Here is a 7,402-nt window from a genome sequence, read left to right as displayed (position 1 = left end):
TTCTATGTCTCCCTCCCCACCCCAGTAGTAAAGTCATTCTATGGTAATCAGCCTTTGACATATTTGCTGAGTTCTTTCCCCTCTGCTGACCTAATCCAACTAGAGGAGTACCCTGTGATGGGCACTTGGCAGTTGGCTTACTCTGAAAGGTTGATTGCTCCTAAAGTCAGTGCAAATTGAAATCAGAACATTGTGTGGAATTTCCATGATCTAAATCAGTTGTCTCCAACCTTGGCAACTTTAAGACCTGTGGACTTCAACTCCCAGAGTTTTGCTGGCTGAGGAACTCTGGGAGTTGAAGTCCACAGGTCTTAAAGTTGCCAAGGTTGGAGACCACTGATCTAAATTAATCAAACGCATCATCTGTTTTGTTTCGAGCTGCCTCATTTCCTCCATTTCAGTCCTATTTTATTAATATTGGAAGTTTTCCAGATTGGAAAAAATAACCTGGCTTTTTGTTGGATTCTATTTTGGTGTGGGGGCTGAGAGAAATTATAGCAGTTCCTTAATGGGAACAAGTTTCAAACAAATGCAAGGTGCATCATTGTATGTATGAATGACATGTGTATTGGATGCCAGAAAAAAATATAAGAAGGAAAAAGAGAGTATGCTATTGCTTTGCATAGAAAAACAACCTGATACAGGCCTTTGGTGGAGCTATTTTATATTTTACAGAACCTGATGATTTTACAGGACCTGTCCTGATGATTTGAAGGTAGTCCTCAATTTAGGACTACAGCTGGGACCTGAATTTACATTGCTAAGCAAGGCAAGTGTGTCATGCTCAATTTTACAACTTTTTTGCCACGGTTAAGTGAATCATAGCAGTTGCTCAGTGAATCGTGCAATTGTCAGCAAATCAGACTAACCCCATTGACTTTGCTTACCAGAAGCTGGCTAGGGTGGTTGCAAGTGACCGGTAACATGTCCCCCGGACAGTGCAACTGTTATAAAAACATGTTAGTTGCCAAATGCCCAAATTTTGATCATGTTACCGTAGGGATGCTGCGTGACCCGACAAATACGCGCCCAAACACAGCGCGCCGACAAAACCGCAGCAATATGTCGACAGCATGCCCACAAAGGCGCGCCGACAAAAGAGCGCCGACAGAAGCGCGATTACGGTAAGGGTAAGGGTAAGGGTTAGGGTTAGGGTTAGGGTTAGGGTTAGGGTTAGGGTTAGGGTTAGGGTTAGGGTTAGGTTCAGGGTTAGGTTCAGGGTTAGGTTCAGGGTTAGGTTCAGGGTTAGGTTCAAGGTTAGGTTTAGGTTTAGGGTTACCTTTAGGGTTATCTTTAGGGTTATCTTTAGGGTTACCTTTAGGGTTACCTTTAGGGTTACCTTTAGGGTTAGGTTTAGAGCACGCTTCTGTTGGCGCGCTGTTGTCGGCGCGCTTCTGCGCTCATTTGTCGTGCAATTTCAAACTCACGCTTTTCTCCCCGTGGTTTCGTAGGTGCGCTTTTGTAGAGGGCTCATTTGACGGTGAACCGGGATGCTGCAATGGTCATGAACGTGAGGATCAATTGTAAGTCACTTTTTCAGTGCTGTTGTAATTCAAATTGGCACTAAATGAAGGACTATTAAGTTGAGGTTTACCTGTACTAAGAAATACTACAGCAGTGTTTTCTTTTTCTTTTCTTTTATAAGAAATCTTTTTATTTACAAAAGGGAGAGGACAGACACATGGAAAGTGGAATGAAGGATCAGCAGCCAGGAACTGCTTGGCATCTCCAGATGAAGAAAAAAAAATCAACCTACATCTCTTCGCATTGAGCGAACACCACTGGGAGTTTCAGTTTATTATTCAGCCCAGTGGGCACATTTTCAAATTTCCTCATGATTAGAAGCCCCTCAATTATTTCACTGAAAACCATGTGTTTCCTATTGAGCGAATCACACTTGGAGCATCTGATGAAGAATTGGCAGCCATTGGGACTGGGACTGCTGTTGCCCAGGGAGAGCAAGCCTGGCACCAAGTGTTTCAGTTTGAAGTTCTCATGGGCAAAGGGTCCCCAATAGATACTGGCCATTCTGGTGCCATCTCCATTTACAAAATCACCTCCTTGGATCATGAAATCCTTTATAACAGGATACAGCATGGAGACAGGATTGGTCGCGTTGGTTGATGATATCTAGCGGGCCCGGGACAGGGGTTGTTCCTCTGTCCTGGTCCTATTAGACTCTTGGCGGCTTTTGATACCATCAACCATGGTATCCTACTGCGATGACTCAGGGGGTTGGGAGTGGGGGGCACCGTTTTGCGGTGGTTCTCCTCCTACCTGTCGTATTGATCGCAGTTCATTTTGAGGGCAGAGATCGACCCCAAGGTGCCTCACTTGTGGGGTGCCCCAGGGGTCAGTTCTCTCACCCCTCCTGTTCAACATATACATGAAACCACTGGGCAAGATCATCCGTGGTTTTGGGGTACGATATCATCAATACGCTGATGATACCCAACTTTTTATCTCTTTCCCAAACCACCCAAACGATGCCCTTGAGGTGATGTTCCGATGCCTGGTGGTTGTACGGATCTGGATGGGGATGAACAGGCTCAAGCTCAATCCCTCCAAGACTGAGTGGCTGTGATTTCCGTCATCCCAATTTGTGTATCTTGTACCATCTTTGATGATGGGGGAGAAATTTTATCCCCCTCAGAGAGGGCCCACAATCTGGATACACGGCTTAGTTTAGAAGAACACCTGATGGTTGTGGCCAGGGGGGCCTTTTACCTGAGGTTCACCTGATACGTCAGTTGCACCCCTTCCTGGATTGGGATGCCCTGTGCACAGTCATTCACACCCTCGTCCTTTCTCGCCTGGACTACTGCAATGCTATCTACATGGGGCTACCCTTGAAGAGCACACGGAGGCTTCAGCTGGTCCAGAATGCGCCCGCGCGGGTTGTCATGGGGGTACCTAGATGCTCCCATGTTACACCCCTTTTAGGTGGCCTGCACTGGTTTCCAGTTGTTTTACGGGTGCAATTCAAGGTGTTAATTATGATCTTTAAAGCACTCCATGGCTTAGGCCCAGGGTACTTGCAAAACCACCTACTGCCACTGGTAGCCTCCCACCGTCAGTATGACCCCACAGAATTGGCCTCCTCAGGGTGCCGTTGGCCGGGCAGTGTTGGCTGACAATCCCCAGGGGAAGAGCCTTCTCTGTGGGAGCACCTTCCCTTTGGAATGAGCTGCACCTGGAGCTTCACATAATTCCCGACCTCTGGTCCTTCCGGCGTGCCCTAAAAAGTTGGCTTTTCCAGCAAATCAGCCTGGCCTGAATAAAATTGTTCTATAGAGAGAATGAGGCAGACAGGAACTGAGGCAAGGTTAGTTAACACAACCTTTATTTACAGTGACATACAGCTCAATGTAAAGCAAACGCCGAACCGGCAAACAGCAAAGCAAGGGATAGCTGACAGCCCTTTTATACTAGACTGTCAGACGCTTAACCAATATCATAGCGGGATTCTCCCACCAGCTGGCTGCTTGCATCTCAGCCAATCAGGAACCAGCAATGTAAGTCAATGGCGTGGTAGACTCCAGTACTTAACAAAAATAAATTATTAATTGTAATTGTTAATTTTAATTTAATTTCTAAATCTCATTGGGTTTTTTGGATATTCCATTTAATCTTTCTTTTAACTTTTGTAATATGTGTTTTTGTGTTGTACGCCACCCTGAGTCCTTTGGGAGAAGGGCGGCATATAAGTCCAATAAACCTAAACCTAAACGTATAACCTTGTGAAAAGTGTTGCCTTTGTAACTGATGGGAACACCATTTTTCCTTGAATTCACCCATGCAAAATTGCCTCAGGTTCTCGATCCTCTTGGGCACCAGATCAGCAAGGAGCTCCACCTTCATGCCCACCGATTGTGACATTGAAGACGACCACAGGGTTGTGGGGGTTAGAAGCCAGCACCACCATGGCAACCACCTCTCACCGTAGCAGTGTTTTTGTGGTCATATTTTTACAGTAGTTCTCTAGTTATAGAGCCCCATCCCATTTGCCTAGTATGTTAACATTACACTTAGTCAGGAATTCATGTCAAGACATGAGAAGTCTATTCTATATATCCACCTGGACAATCACTTTCAGCCTGTTCTCCCTGGTGTACTGTTGAACACAAAGGTCTGAAGAGCAGCCAACTTCATTTCCAGATCATAGTAGAGAAACACTTTCTTTCCCTGAATTTATTTCCGACCTGCAATGCGGGCTGATTGTGCTGTCTTCAAAATGACCCAGAACATATCTGTCATTTCAGAAGCTCTGATCCAGCTTTCAGAGTGAATCGCACGATTTCTGTATCCAACTGTTAGTTTGGCTGATTGCTGCATTGGAAACAAAGTGACACAGTGACTTGACTTAAGCCAGGCCAATACACACACACACACACACACACACACACACACACACACACACACACACAGGGTGGGGAGCGCTTTGAGAAGTACATAGTGGTTGCTTTCTACCATTTCTCCTGGAAGCTGGTTACAAGAAGTGGGCAGAAAAAAAGGGATGTAGAAAGTCCACTAAAAATAAGGAGTCCCAATGGAAAGGTAATTCATCTGGCAATGTTTTGTTTAGTCCACTTAAATAAATGATCAGTTCTGTCACTCAAGGTAGAGCACATATTTCTCTACCGAGAAAAAAACAATCAGGTGGAGAGACAGTCCCAAATGAGGTGTATTTGTGGACCGACTTATAGCCCTAAATTCCATAACGTTGTTAGTGAAAATGAATGCATTGGCACCAAAGGATGGTTGTAGGTTATATTTTAGACCAACAGGAAACAACCAGAAAACCCAGCTGCCTATATCTCTTCAAGTTCATGTGTGGTGCTCAACGTTGCCTGGAGCACTTCTAAACTGTAGTTTTTGGTCTGTGTCTTCCTTCGGCATTAATGTAATGTATGCTTCTGCCCATGATATAGGTAGTTTAGCTTCTGTTAATGCTCCATTATATATCTCCAACATTAACGCCTTTAATGGTCCTTGTATGGTTTTGTATAATTCTGCAGAGTGTCCGTTAGGTTCCAGTGTTTTGTTTTTTGCTAAACTGTAGTTTTTAATGGGACAGAATGGAAAAATATTGCATATATTGGGGTTAATATAATCTACCTTATAAAAATGTTTTGCCTGCTTCTTTCCCTTTCTTTGCATTTTTCCCTTTTTATCTTTTGCATGGCTCCCTGTATATTGTAGCGTGGAGCCCCTAGCATGCTAGTCGTCACTTATAAAGCCCTTCATGGTATTGGACCTGGGTACTTGAGAGACCGCCTGCTGCCAATTACCTCCAACAGACCAATTAGATCCCACAGATTAGGCCTCCTCCGAATTCCATCCACTGGCCAATGCCGATTGGCTACCACCCGGAGGAGGGCCTTCTCTGTGGCTGCTCCAGCCCTCTGGAACGAGCTCCCCATGGAGATTCGGACCCTCACCACCCTCCAGGCTTTCCGCAAAGCCTTAAAAACCTAGCTGTTCCGACAGGCCTGGGGCTGATGAGCTCTTGTCCCCGCTCGAATGGTCTGGCTGTTGATTGTTTTTAAAATTGTGGTGTTGTGTTGTCCGTTTGTCTTTCTTTTTTTTCCTGTTTGTACCCCCCCCCCCCGACTTGGGTTGTGAGCCGCCCTGAGTCCCGCTGGGAATAGGGCGGCATAGAAATACAATAAAATCGAAATCGAAAAAAATCTATTGATAAGCTAGGTTACTGATGCAACCTACAAAACACAGAGAAAAAGAAACCTCCACCTCTTCCCTTCCCATGAATGATTGTCCAGATTTCCACATCCCAGGTCTAGTCGCTTTAGCTAAGTAGGGCCTGAGCACAAAACCTGGGTCTTCAGGCAACCGTTTAGAATAAAGAAGAACCAGGGAAACCTCACCTTGTATTTCTGTGTCTGAATTACATTACTTCTGATGATCATGAACTATACTCCAAGATGCAAAGCATGTAGCACCTATGGGGTTCTCTTTAAAGAACTGTATTCATGAAGCTCCTTCAAAGATAATAAAACAAGTTGAAATTCTCTGCTTCTGTGTTCTTTCTTCATTCTCTTCCACTGAGCCAGCTGCAAAGGTGAGAAACCTGTCACCTCCCCTGCAGGCAACCTGCAAAGTGGATGATCAGAAAGAGACAGAAATAGCCAACATTCTTTCAAATGGATTAGCAGTTTGACTCTGGTAGGTTTCAGAGGGGCTCCTCCTCCACCCCCCCCTTCCTCCTGTCTCTTTCCTCTTCCTTCAGCAATACACAGACTTTCATGCATTGCAGGATTAGCTTTAAATGCATAAAGTTAAACCTCCAAGGATTTTTTTTAAAAAAAACATTGCCTTGCTTCTCTTCCATCCCTTCATCTCTGACTACTAATTTAAATGAGAGTCTGGAGAGATTGAACTGGAAGGGAGAAACTTTCAGCTGACAATCTTTGGTTAAATTCCCCCAAGAGAAGGTTATCTAGATGCTGTCTGATTGCAAGCAAGTGTGAGCAGTTCAAGGCTGCCGACAAATTTGGAAAGCATCGGGAGGGCAGAGATGCTCCTCGCAAAGAGCAGAGGGAGCAAACTGTACAGTAGAACAATGAAAAATGATGGCAAAGGAGACTGCCACATAGAAAGCAGGCTTCAAAACTTTCTGCCCCCATCTTGTAGTCTGACAAGACAGATGCAAAACAAGGGAATAACATCGGGATATAAAGCACGCTCACTGAATCTGACAAGATAAACAAGAATTGGAATGGAGAGGGCCACGGGAGAGGGAAGAGCAGAACTGCCAGTGCTGCCCCCTGTAAATCTGTGAGATGAAATGGTACTTTGAGGACAGGAGATGGGAAGACTCAGAGGCAAGCAATGTAGATTGAAAAGGAACAGCGAAATGAAAATCCACTTTACTGCTTTCCTGTTCGATACAACCTGGACTGAAATTCTGACCATTTGTTGTCTTTGGGGTACATGAAAGCTGTCCTTGCTTCCATCTAGCCATTGTGCTAAAGTAATACCTAAATAGAGTACCATATATGAGTCTTGACATCACATTTCCAGAAGGATATTAGCTAGTTAAAGATGGTTTGAGGGAAAGCAACAAAAATGATACAGGGACTTGAAGATGTATCTCATAGATGCCCAGTCTGAAGAAAAGGAGGCTTAGGAAAATAGCCATAAAAGGAAACTACAGGAACATGGTGGGGAAGACACTGTAAGTAGTAAATGCACAAAATAGTAAATTTCCTTTTTTATATCTTTTTGTAGGTCATTCTTTGGGGCAAAGAATTCAGTGACATTGACTTGGCCATTCCCACCCAGTCACATGACTGCCAAACTACTCGCACCCAGTCACATGATCACCAAGTCACTCCCACCCAGTCACATGACCACCAAGCCACTCCCACAAAACAGGCCACAC

At 44.7% G+C, this 7,402-nt stretch overlaps 1 pseudogene; it reads right to left on the bottom strand.

Annotated features, from left to right (window-relative positions):
• Positions 1-1,752: 1,752 nt before the first annotated feature.
• LOC148044556 (peptidyl-prolyl cis-trans isomerase H pseudogene) lies at positions 1,753-3,925 on the bottom strand (annotated as a pseudogene).
• Between the last annotated feature and the right edge of the window lie 3,477 nt (positions 3,926-7,402).

Source organism: Thamnophis sirtalis, unplaced genomic scaffold (assembly GCF_051295495.1).
Source record: "Thamnophis sirtalis isolate CommonGarterSnake01/CBP01778 unplaced genomic scaffold, rThaSir2_p1.2 scaffold_7, whole genome shotgun sequence".
In the NCBI taxonomy this organism is placed as follows: Eukaryota; Metazoa; Chordata; class Lepidosauria; order Squamata; family Natricidae; genus Thamnophis; species Thamnophis sirtalis.
This window is presented reverse-complemented; position numbering and strand designations above follow the sequence as displayed.